The sequence below is a fragment of the Triticum urartu genome, chromosome 7A (genome assembly GCF_056163025.1).
Source record: "Triticum urartu cultivar PI428250 chromosome 7A, HENAU_Tu73, whole genome shotgun sequence".
Lineage (NCBI taxonomy): Eukaryota > Viridiplantae > Streptophyta > Magnoliopsida > Poales > Poaceae > Triticum > Triticum urartu.
Genome location: NC_141879.1, coordinates 244,610,270 through 244,620,703, shown reverse-complemented (window position 1 = coordinate 244,620,703; position 10,434 = coordinate 244,610,270). Strand labels below are relative to the sequence as shown.

The 10,434-nt window shown below is 47.9% G+C and overlaps 1 pseudogene; it reads left to right on the top strand.

Annotated features, from left to right (window-relative positions):
* Positions 1 to 7,373: 7,373 nt before the first annotated feature.
* On the top strand, positions 7,374 to 8,653 carry LOC147959182 (uncharacterized; annotated as a pseudogene).
* Positions 8,654 to 10,434: the final 1,781 nt, after the last annotated feature.

Below are 10,434 nucleotides of genomic sequence, written 5' to 3'. Positions count from 1 at the left end.
TTCCTCGAGCACTTCGGGTATCGGATAAAGGGCCGAGGCGGGGCAGAGCAGGGGTATGCATGTCCACCAGTGATGGTGGCGAAGGGGAGGGGAGGCCATGAGAGAGCGCCGACTGTGGATTGGGGATCTAGGGTGTGGCAATGAAGGAGGGAGGGAGGGAGGGAAGGATGGGGAAGAGGAGAAATGTGAAGAGGCAGTGGAAGGTTGACTGAGATTTTTTTCTTTTTGACCAACTGAGTTTATTCTGCTACTCCTACTTATTACTGATACTTCTTAGGCGGTGACCAGCGAGGGATTGTGAGTGAGTGCGGCCTTGTCCATAAAAAAATCATCTCCTAAAAATTCGATTATTTTTATAGGGCATGTCCAATTCACCTGCGTGGGTGAGATTTTGTTTTTATCATGACAACTTGTTACAGTCAAGATCATTATGATTTTAAAAGTTTTTTATATAAATATATCTATAAAATTGATAAAAAAATATTGAGTACTCCCTCCGGTCCTTTTTAGTTCGCATATAAGATTTGTCTGAAGTCAAACCTCATAAACTTTGACCAAGTTTATAGAAAAAAAATACCAAGATTTAGAATGTGAAATCAACAACATTAGATGCGTCATGACTTTACTTTTCATATTGTATAAATTTTGGATTGTAGATGTTAATACTTTTTCATATAAATATGGTCAAACTTTACGAAGTTTGACTTCAGACAATCCTTATATGCAGAGTAAAAAGGACCGGAGGGAGTATATTTAAGTTTTGTAATCATGCAGGTCATCTTGTGGTCTGTGGATGGTAACTTTTATGAAGTACTCCCTTTGTTCCAAATTACTCGTAGAAATGGATGTGTCTAGAACTAAAATACATCTAGATACATCCATACCTGAGACAATTAATTCGGAACGGAGGGAATACTTTACAGGTCCGTTGTGCATCATTATATTTATTCTATGTTGTATCGCTATTTAACTCTGATTATTATTTTAATAGGATCATATGACAGATTTTAGAACAAAACTAGCTGTCATTTTAGTGGACTCGGAATTGAAAGATGATAATAGAAGAAATTGAGACATGGAAGATGACCAAAACAACACAAAGCACATGGATTGTATGATTCTTGTATAGGCCCTCTAAGAGCCTCAAAACATCAAACACATTATCATAAGTTAAGCTCATCTCGCAATCATTTACCCTTTCACCGTCTCTCAGTCCAACACATAATGACTTAATAGATGAACTTTGTTTATTCATCGTATGGTTGATGATGTTGCTCTACTAGAGTAAGACATATTTTTTTAGTTCATTTTTTTATTCTAATAAATTACTCTGATGCTGCTCTAATCCTCTCCCCATTAGTTTAAATTTGAGACAAATAAAAAACATATGAAACAATGATGAATGAATGGATGTAGATTGATTTAATATGTCTGTAGGGATACTAGAACGCCACGAAGTCCAACTTTTAAGAAACATTTCATCTCACTGTATGGATCTAAACTTATGTATAACTATAATCACGTAGTACATTTTGCGTCATATCACTAATGTTTCCTTATTCTTGTTTTAGTTGATGTGCCACTAGGCACAGATAGTTGTCGTGAAAATATGGACATTGATAAAATAAAAATTAGATTCAGAATATATGTTTTTATTGTAGATTATGACACGTGCGTCCGACCACAAATATGTCACACTTTTGACAATACGATTTGAGTGACATGACAACATTTTATAGTCATCTGAATTTTTTAGTAAAATTATTTTAGTATTCTATCATATGAACTTATTTTGTTAGAGACGTGCGTTGCACATGCATACTTACTAGTACCATGAAAACTTTCCAGAAATGAAGCTGTACCAGGAATCAAACCCGGGCGCTAGGTTTCTCCAAGCATCTAGCGAACCACTGGACTATCTGCGTACTTGTGACTCACTACAGCACGAACGTTATAAGAATAATTGTAGTCGTGCTACTTGTCAATCGGTTATATTTGGAATTATTTGATAACATTTTGGATAAATGTGATTTCTTAAAAAATCTGAACAAAATTTGAAAGTTCACAAATTTTAAAAAATGTTCATGAATTAGAAACGTTGGTCTATTCAAAAAAAGTTAACGAATTAGAAAAATGTTCACATATTCAAAAAGTTCATTAACAGGAAACAAGTTCACGAATTTGAGAAACAATTTCAAGAATTTTTAAAAAATGATCGTGCGTTTAAAAAAAAATCATCGATTTGAATAAAAACATCGAGTTTGAGAAAACTTCATCGAATTTGAGAAAAGTTCATAGGTTCTGAGAAAATTTCATTGAATTTGAAAAAGTTCCACCGATTTTGAAAAAAAGTTCACTGATTCTTAAAATGTCCATTGAATTTGAGAAAAAGTTCATTGAATATGAAAAAATTGCATCAATTTTTTTATAAAAGTTCATAGATTCTAAAATAAAGTCCATCGATTTTGAAAAAAAGTTCACCGATCTTGAAGAATAGTTCATCAATCTTGAATAAAAAATCATGAATTTGAAGAAAATGTTCACACATTTGCAAAAATGAAAAAGGAAAAAAATGAACAAAACCATTCCAAGGAAAAAGAAAAAGAAAAAATAAAAGGAAAAGAGAAAAACAAACTAACAAAACAGTTCCAGTAAAAAAGAAAGAAAAAAAATCAAAAGCTATAGTCACAAAGGTGATGTGGCTAGGTTGGTTAGCTTAGCGTGAGGCCACGGTTTGAATCTCGCCTATGCACACTTGCAGGTTTTTTTGCGCATTATATAAAGCAGGTAAAGGGAAATATGGGCCGGCCTAACTAGAGGCGCGAGAGACGCCGGTTTGCGAAATCAGTTGAAACTGGCGCCTGAAGCGCCAAATAAGAATTACACATTCCTTTAAATAGTTGCCGCATAGGTGAGTGAGGCGATCGATCTGCGTGGCCGGCCCATTTAGCTAGCATAGCATAGTTTCTGTACCGTTCTTTATCGGTTTTTCTGGTTTTATTTTGGTATTTTATTTTCCGCTTTTCATTTTTCTTTTCATAAATTCACCATTAGTAGAAAAATATTTACAAAATGTTAAAAATTTCAAAAAAATTCATATTTTTCAAAAAATGTTTGGAATTTAAAAAAAATGGTTCAATTATCAGAGAAATTTCACCTTTTCTAAATAGTTCCATGTTTTTAAAATTTTATGAAGTCACAATTTTTTTCATAATTTATAAAGTTGTTCAATATTTTCAGGAAATGTTTGGAAAACGAATAGAAATCAAAACTAAAATTATTGATGAATTTAGATTTTTTAATTTTTTTATTAAATATGCATTTTCAAAATATGTCCACAAACTTAAAACTTTTCATGTTTTCAAAAACTGTCCACATTTTCAACAGCCGCTACAGTAAATCGCACACACTGCAGTGCCCAATGCTATAGTGAACTCGGGTGCTGCTCTATGGTACGCAAATGGGCCAACCGGGGCGAGCTACCCATGTGAGTCCCTTCCCTATTGGAGGCAAAGAGCGCCCAATAAGGGTGCAACTAATCAAGGGGTACTCCTTGCGGGAGCTCCACAAGGGTCACATTCGTGGGCTGCATGCTCTCGGCCGACACCACATTACTTATGTTGGGCGCTCCCCCAGGATTCATGTTTTTCGTGTTTATATGTTTTTTCCTGGTTTTTTTGGCTTTTCAGTTTTCGTCTCATCTTTCCTAGGTTTAGGAAGGAAAAAAATTGCGCGAAAAGCGTGTTTTTTTGCTTCCACATGAGGCACAATTTTGCTTCTCCTGAAGGCATAGGTTTGCTTCGGCGAGAGGCACAACTGTGCCTCTTGAAGGGGGGGGGGGGCATGTTTTTTCTCTTACACGAGAGACACAGGCTTGCTTCCTTCAGAGTCTCGGAAAAGAAAAAACAAGTTTTTCCTTTTTTGCTTCCACGGGAGCCACATATTTGCTTCTGTGAGAGGTGCCTTTTGGAAAGGAAAAAAACACATTTTTTGCCTTCCACGGAAGGCACATATTTGCTTCTCATGAAGGAACATATTTGTCTTTGTGAGCGGCTTGTTTTTTTTTCATTTTTCTAAAAGTAGTTTGTCGAAATCTATTAACATGGAATCTAGTTTTGAATATCTCGACACAAGAAATCCAATGAGGAAAAATAGTTCTGGATTTTGGCGCACCGTTTAAAAGATAAAATGTTTTGATTAAACAAACCTAAAAAAGGGAAAATTTATCAGGTTGCAACAACTGGCACACATGCACTGAGCCAATTGTCAACACCTCAACACCAGAGAACCTGGGAGTGACCTTGCAAGGTATCCCTTAATTAGAGATCTTGTTAAATAGGACCTCCCCTAGATGCTCTCGAATAGGAGGAGGTCTTATGTGAGACCTTCTATCTGCTGCTCTTTGCGGCAGATTGGCGGGGCGACGCACGGGTGGCTGACCGACTAGGCTGGCCCATGCAGCGAAGCGGAAAACCAGGCACCATAGCAAAAATAGGAACGGGTACTGCAACGGCTCGAAGTGATTACTACGGTGAACCGGTTGAGGTACTATAGCAAATTTTTAGAAAAAGTTAAGAACAATTTATAAAAAACATGCAAAATTTATTGTTTTTTCTCAAAACAGGAACATTTTCTGGAAAACATGAACACATCTTAAAATTCCATATATTTTTTGAAAACTTCGACCACTTTTTTAATTTTGCAAAATTTTTGGTAAAAAGAACAAAATTTTAAATTCCAAACAAGTTTCTAATTTTAAGAATATTTTTCAAATATGCAAATGTTTTTCAATTTTGTGAACATTTTTTTTAAAACATGACCATTTTTGACAATTTTTCATTTCTTGAAAGACATTTGCGAACATTTTCTGAAAAAAATTAAAAGAGAAGAAAAGGTAAAAAAGTAAAATAAACAGAACGTGAAATGAAAAGGAAAGGTAAAAAACGAAATGAAACCAGGAAAAACAATGAGAAAAAAACTGGAATTGCCTCATCAGCATGTAAAAAGCTCTAAATGGGCGGGACCATGTTACGTTCGCTAGTTTCTATCCTGTGCGCTTCAGCGACTACTTGACGCAAAGCACGTCGAATAGGAAATTCCGTCCTATGTGTTCAACAACCAAAAAAGTAAAATTCCAAACAGATCGGACCCTCAAAAGCGGCAGTGGGCCGTGCAATGTCGGTGATTGACGACAGAAGCATGGCGCAAACCATGTGTGAATGCCAGTCACCCCGCCGGTCATCATTGCTAACAGTCACCCCGCCAGTCGTGCGCCGGGTTCGGCTGAGCTTAGGCAGGGGGGAACCATACGTCCATGCCCTGCCCTATGTGTGGGTCACGGCGAGGACAGACGAGAGTGCGTGGCTGCCAGTGTACGCAGCAGCGGCGAACCGACGCTGGATTGCGCCCGTACATGGCACGGGGAAACGCTTGGGCTTGCAGGACATGGGAGGGAGAGATCTAGCCAGAGCCAGAGCCCAGAGGGGAACAAAATCTCTCCCCTTTTGTGTTGGTGACGTCCAATCACGGCGGCAGCGGCCTGTGCGCAAGCTGCTAATACTGTGCGTCTACTCCTTGCGTGGGCAGGCCCAAGAGGGGAAAGAAAAAAGAGCCGCCTCTCTCTAGCCGGACGTCACAGCTGCAGCCTGCAGCTACAGTCCCCGCCCGCCCATTGTGGATGATGAACAGTCGCGTCCTGGGCCCCTGTAGCACCACCCTGGCTCGCCCCGTTCTGAACTTCTGATGCATGCCCGGCGGTGCAACTAGGCAGACGTATCGGCGGAGGATTGGAGCAACGCCGCGCGCATGCCACCCCTCTCGTACGTGCACGCACGCATGCATGCCATAGCAACTCAAACGGGCATTGATAATAAGGTCACTGGCGGTGCCCGTAGCAGCTGCACGTACGACGACCGCACTCAGGCATGACGGCGACGGTGATCGTTCAACGGGCGGGGGCGCGCGCGGGGCCGATCGAGAAAAAGATCAGTTGGTGGGGCAGGGCCAACCGCCGCAGTAAACAGACACGACGACGGCCGGCCGTGGTGCGGCGGACCTCCGTAATCTCCTCCACACAACCTGCTGCGCCCGTACGGACTGCAATGGATCGGCCGATCGTTAGGCAGCCACTGCATTTTTCAGCCTCGGCTGTCGAGATTATAGTGGATGTAGCAGCCACCGGTTGACTGGGTTTCCTCGATTACGTACGCGTTCGCCAACCCCTAAAGACAAAGATACCAATAAGAAGTGACAAAATTAAAGCCCTCCGTCCTCTTGTCTGCCTAACAGAAAACGCTGTTCATCATTTGAAAAAGGGAAAGCCCTGTTCATCGCACATGCCATTGCCAAAGACGGTCTTTGACCTTGTACCCAAAGTTTAGCACGATTTAATCCCTGTACAAAGGTATAACACTATTTGGCCGTGCGGTCTACCGCCCTACACCGCAACGGTAGGCTATGTGGGTTACTTTTGGGGTCAATGACGGTGGACCTCGGTCAACGCCCGCCGAACACCACTGATCACGCTCATGTAACAAAGTGACTAACAAACCTTCCGTGGCTGTCCGCGAAACATCGACCGCGTTGAGCGCCCGCCGCAGGCCACTCCGGCCCCGGTGTCCACCCCCTCCCGCCGGCGGCCACCCTCCTCTGTTCCGGTCCCGATTCTGTTCGCGTCTCCGCGTCGCCCATCCCGCCGTGGTTCTGGTTCTTCGCGCGCCATGGCCGCCAGATCTGCGAGGCCGGAGTCAGTCTCCTCGGCGTTTCCTCAGCCTCGGCGGGTGGTCTCTGGTCTGGGCCTCTTGGGCTCGCCTGTCGCCCGGTCGCCGTCTGAGGCTTCGGCCACTGCCTGCTCCATGGAGGCGGGAGCCGTGCCGCTAGCTGACGAGGCAGGGTCTGCCTGGCGACGGCCGGGTCCGTCCAGGAAGGCGCGTTGGCGTCGGCGCAAGGCGTTGCGCAAGGCCGGCGCGGCTCGTGGCGCGCCGCGTCCTCCGTCGGCCTCCTCGTCGGAGCACGAGCGGCCCCCGTGCTTCAACTGCTTCCGGGATGGCCACCGCAAGCAAGACCGCACCTTTCCCCCGTTGTGTATCCGCTGCAACCTTGAGGGCCATACGTCGGGCCAGTGCAAGAGACCTCGTAGCCCTGTCCCGGTGGAGGAGCTGCGCCAGGCGGCCATCGGCAAGGTGGCAAGGTCGGGTTTTGAGCACTCGCCAGCCAGGCTCGCGGGGCGGATCTCGCTGGCGCCCAGATAGGATTCGTTGCCGGAGCTGCCGGCACGATCAATGTCGAGCTTGCCGGCGCTCTGCCCCCGACCCCCGCCGCTGACGGTGCAGGGGACCGACGGAGACATTTGCGTCCTCCGCCGCTCGCCGGCCATGGATGATATGGAGGACAGGCTTCGCTTGGCGGTTGTGGCCTACATTGGTGGGGCGCGTCCGGCGGTCTCATGCGTCGAGGCCGCGGAGGCGATTTCGGCGCAGTTGGGTATTCCGCGGCACAGGTTCTCTGTTCATCATTTTCACCCTGAAGACTTCCTGGTGGTCTTCGCCGCGCAAGAGTTGCGCAACCTGGCCACGGGCTCCGACTTCATCAAGCACGCTGGCTTCAAGCTCTTCTTCAAGCCGTGGCTGCGCCAAGCTCAGGCCACCGCTAGGGTCATGAGAGTTCTGGTGGATATCATGATTGAGGGCATTCCTTTACATGCCTGGGAGTGGGAGACGGCGGCTAAGCTTCTTGGCGCTTCGTGTGACATTATCAGCTTGGCCCCGGAGATAGCAAATCGCGAGGATCTGTCGTTGTTCAAGTTGCGGGCGTGGTGTCGTGACCCAGACCTCGTTCGGTGTAGAAGAAGATCTGGATCCCGGAGCCGCAGGTGGAGTACGCGCGTCCGGCCGGCAGCCGCCTCTTGGAGTACCCGACCCTGATCCACATCGCGCGCATGCGAGACTTCACCCCGCCGGAAAACTGGCGTCGGCCAGAGAGCTCAGATGGTAGCGGGCAAAGCGGGCTCCTAGATGATTCGGATGATTCCTTTGAGGGAGGTGACACGGTGGTCATGCCATGGACGAGAGGGGTCCCGGACAGGCGTGGTGCTGGAAGTCCGGCGAGCTTCACCGGAGCTGGTGGTGATGGCCGTACTTACTGTCAGGCTTTGGTGGGTCGGCTCGGGCAGTCAAGCTGGCGGCTGCCAGCGATGCAGGAAGCTGTTGGGGCTGGTCCCGCGCAGAAAAGCTATGCGCCCCAGCTATCTGCTGCGCCTACGCGGTGCCCCCCACAAGATGCCGTTCGGCCATCGCAGGGAGCGGCACAAGTGGCCAAGGATTCAAACAGGCGAACGGTAAATTTGGTTGGTGAGGTGGCGGGTTTTCATTGCTCGCGGGCTCCTCGGGGTGCTGCAGCGGGACGGGTCCCACTGACAACCGGCACTGTGATCACCCCGACAGTTCAGGATCAGGTGATCCTTGCACCTGTGGGCCATCCTTCGCAGGTGGGCCTTCACGTGGGTGTCCAGGAGGACCCCGAGGCGAGTCGGGCCAATGAGGGCCAAAGGGAGCGGGTGGCCATTGGCGCGATTGACCAGATGGACCCCGAGAAGACCAGCACGGCCAGCCAAGAGCCCGCCATGATTGGGGCAGGAGCGCTGGTGGCCTTCTAGGGTGGGCCTGGCCACAAGGAGATACGGGTCTATCCCATCCCCCAGGCCCCACCTGTATTGGTGGGGGCGACATCTGTTGGCTTGGAGCCTTCCCAAGCCGACCGGGTGGCCCCGACACGCTTGGACCCACCTGAGCAGGCGACCAATGATGCTTGCCAGAGGATCATGATTGCGGTTCCGGAGGAGACGGATGCGGGCCAATCAGGCGAGGTTGGGGAGATCCCGGGAGATTCGTGCACCCCATGCGTGTGCCAACCAATCATGGCCAGGAGGAGGTTAGTCCGGCGGGTAGGGCTTCACACGTGGCGCCTCAGGGAGTTTTAGCTGATTTTACAGCGGTTTCAAGCGTTCCCCAGGACATGCAGATCGTCAACTCGACATGCACCGAAGGCATGACTGCCAAGGAGGTGGAGGCCTTCTCCAAGCTCAAGTGGTTCTTCTCGCAGCTGATGAAAAAGTTGGCGCCACCCCTACTTCAGGAAGTTCAAGCCTCGTCCCTGAGGCCGGAGGCCATTCCTTTCACGCCGCGTCGTAGCACGAGGGGGAACAAACGTCCTACGATCAACAGAAACACCACGGTGACCAAGGCAGAGAATGTTCTCATGAGGGCACTTGGGATGGCACCGGACGACATGGACGTTGATGAGGGGCTGGTGGAAGAGCTTCGCGGCATGTTCGACTCCCCGCTTAGAGATTAGCATGTCCGCGTCATTGCCGCTCTCTTCGGCAAGGTGACGCCAAGCGATGGTGACATGGAGAAGGATACGTCGCAGGAGGTGCTGGTCCATTGAGGTGGTTCGGTCCCGGAGTGCTACGCTTCCTTATGGATTTAAATCCCCAGATTCTGTGTTTGAACGTGCGAGGCCTTAACAACCCGGCTAAGCGTTCGACGGTTAGGGAGTTTGTGCAGGCAGCCAAAGTTAATTTGGTTTGCCTGCAGGAGACTAAGTTGGAGACTGTTAACCACTTCGATGTTATGCAATGTTTAGGTCCGTCCTTCGACGGCTATGATTACTTGCTGGCTTGTGAGACGAGGGGAGGGATCCTGTTGGCGTGGGACTCCACGGTCATGGGCATCGACAGTTTCGTGCACGATACCAACTGTCTATCCGGGCTAGTCCACAACAAAGATGGGTCCAACTGGTGGATCACGGGAGTTTACGGCCCGCAAGGAGACGAACTAAAGCTGGAGTTTCTAGATGAGCTTAGGGCCAGAAGAGCCACCTGCCAAGGGCCGTGGATGGTTCTCGGCGATTTCAACATGATCCTCAGAGCTTCGGAGAAGAACAACCTAAATCTTAACAGGAGAATCATGCGCAAATTCAGAGAGTTTGTTGATGAGCAGGAGCTTAAGGAAGTCTACATGCATGGCAGAAGATTCACTTGGACGAACTAACGGGACTCTCCGACCATGACGAAAATTGATAGAGTGCTTGTGTCTGTGGACTGGGAGCTCACCTTCGCTGACTGCCTCTTGCCAGCTTTAGCGACTAACGTCTCGGATCATGTGCCACTCCACCTCTCTACGAGCGCTCCCTTCCATCCAAAAAAACGCTTTCGCTTTGAGCTCTATTGGACAAAGCTCGAGGGCTTTGAAGAGGCTGTGAGAGAGGCCTGGGTGTGTGACGAGACCATTGTGGATCCCTTCAAGCAATTGGATGCGCTGATGAGGAATGCGGCTGTTGCGCTCCAGGCCTGGGGTCAGCGCAAGACGGGCAACATCAAAGTGCAAATGGCGGTGGCCAACTACGTCATTCTGCGGCTTGATCGTGCCCAGGAGG